This window comes from Rhagoletis zephyria, unplaced genomic scaffold, assembly GCF_001687245.7.
Source record: "Rhagoletis zephyria isolate East Lansing unplaced genomic scaffold, Rhagoletis_zephyria_1.1 Rzeph_scaffold_01428, whole genome shotgun sequence".
Classification (NCBI taxonomy): Eukaryota; Metazoa; Arthropoda; class Insecta; order Diptera; family Tephritidae; genus Rhagoletis; species Rhagoletis zephyria.
Genome location: NW_016158512.1, coordinates 122328 through 124466, shown reverse-complemented (window position 1 = coordinate 124466; position 2139 = coordinate 122328). Strand labels below are relative to the sequence as shown.

Here is a 2139-nt window from a genome sequence, read left to right as displayed (position 1 = left end):
TGATGAATTTTTTGATTCTAGCATGTATAATGTCTTTAGGAAGGACAGAGATGTAACTAATAGCTTTTTCTTTTCTCGAAATAATGTTGCATTTATTGTGCCCTGCATAGGGCTGTCAAGTTTTCGTGTCCTTTTATCAGCAATTTGCGTGCTCGTTCTTTAAAATGTTGCACTCTGATGATGTTGCGGAGTTTTTATTGCGATTCAGCGTAATTGCCTCGCTTGAAAATGATGTTTCCCTTTTTGATCAGCTTTGTGTTCGCATCAGTGGCTCATCTAGCCATGACTCTCTGTGTTTGATTGTTTCTTATATCCCGCATAATAGTTATTTTAATCTTTATCCTGCGCATGCTGACAATATAGTGTCTTTGGTATTATAAGCTAGGAGATGACCATCTTTGTTTGTTAGGTGACTTTAATCTTTCTAATGTATCTTGGTCTACAACTTTTTCCAATGCTGGTCTCTCGCCAATTAATGTCAATGCTTCCCATGAAGTGTACCTTATAGATAGCCTCTTAAGCCTTAATTTATTACAAATCAATAATTTTGTTACCAAGTTGGAGAGTATTCTTAACCTCATATTTATTAGTGATAACATTAAGTGTAATATTGAAGTTTGCCACAATCCGATCACACCATCTGATATTCATCATGTTCCTCTGTTAGTAGACTTTGAATTTTATAGGCGGCATACACAGTGCGTCTGACTCGTGGGTCGGTTTGGATGTGTTTGTGAAAATAAATATGTGTTAGTTACACCAACATGACTCCCATGATGACTCTGAGTGATTCAACTGCGTGTAGTCGAAGGCGAGTTAACACGTACACAAATGACTCGCGAGTCAGACGCACCGTATGTTCCGCTTTATATGTATTCCCATTTTTCAATGCTGATGATAAACCTATGTTTAATTATGCAGCCTTCGATTATTCCAAGCTGGATAGCTTACTGGGCGATTTAAATTGGGATAACTACTCTCTTGTCCCGATGTAACCTATGTTTATTAATACAGCTGCTGAACCCAGAATCTTTGCCCTTATCAGTGCTCTTGCACTTGAGATTGGAATTTTCTGGCACTATTTGCTATAAACAAAATCATTATCATCCTCCGTTAGCAAATGAGTGAAATTAAGGTTGAATTCGCAGTGCAAATGCGTGGCGAGCTTTGTGCTGAGAAAGCTCGCAATGCGCTCAAAGATGCTGGTAAAGTGCATATTGATGCAGCTGAGGGCCGAGTTATTGTGGAAACAAAAGAGCCTTGGTGCATTTTAAAGGAAAAAATCAAATGCACGGGTCGAAAAGCCGTGTTGGTCGGCTTTGGTGGGCAGTCTGCTGTGGCAATTATAAATGCAACTGGCAGCGATGTAGATCGCTCCCCAATACAGGGCATATTACGTTTTAGTGCGCTGACCAAGGACCATCCCGGCGTAGTGGTAGACGGTGTTGTGGATGGCCTAACGCCGGGCTTGCATGGACTGCATGTACACGAGGCAGGGGATATATCCAGCGGATGCGAATCGCTCGGCGAGCACTATAATCCACGCTGTTCACCTCCTGCGCGACATGCTGGATATTTGGGTAATATACGCGCTGATGATAGAGGGCGAGCAACATTTAGTTTTGTAGATCCAGTATTGGCAGTGTGGGATATCATAGGGCGTTCGGTGGCGATAACAGCTAACGCAGACGATTTGGTAGAGGTGGTAATTCGCAGAGTCGTATTGATGGTAACGCAGGTGCTCGCATTGCCTGTGGTATAATTGCACGTTTGGCGAGAATTTTGGAGAATTTCAAAAAAATATGCGCGTGTGACGGCGTAACACTATGGGATGAACGAAATAAGCCAATAGGTGGCGGTGGTTGAACACTGAAGTTATAATGTGGTTAGTGTTGACGTATTAATCTTAATTTCTAGCATACGAATTATGACAGGTGTTTGGATTTGTAATTATACTAATAAATCGCGGTGATTTTTAGGTCATAAAGAGTAAGCTAAAATAAAAAAGCTTCGCTACTTTTAAATCTGTAATTTTTTTTTAAATTCATTCCAATAATTTAAAAAATACCTAATTTTCGTTGTTGGTGTTTCCACGACAGGGTAGGAGTGGGATGTAATGTGGCTTGGAGACATGTCTCC

General features: G+C 40.7%; 1 pseudogene; it reads left to right on the top strand.

Annotated features, from left to right (window-relative positions):
* Positions 1–693: 693 nt before the first annotated feature.
* On the top strand, positions 694–1866 carry LOC108363981 (copper chaperone for superoxide dismutase pseudogene; annotated as a pseudogene).
* The last annotated feature ends 273 nt before the right edge of the window (positions 1867–2139 follow it).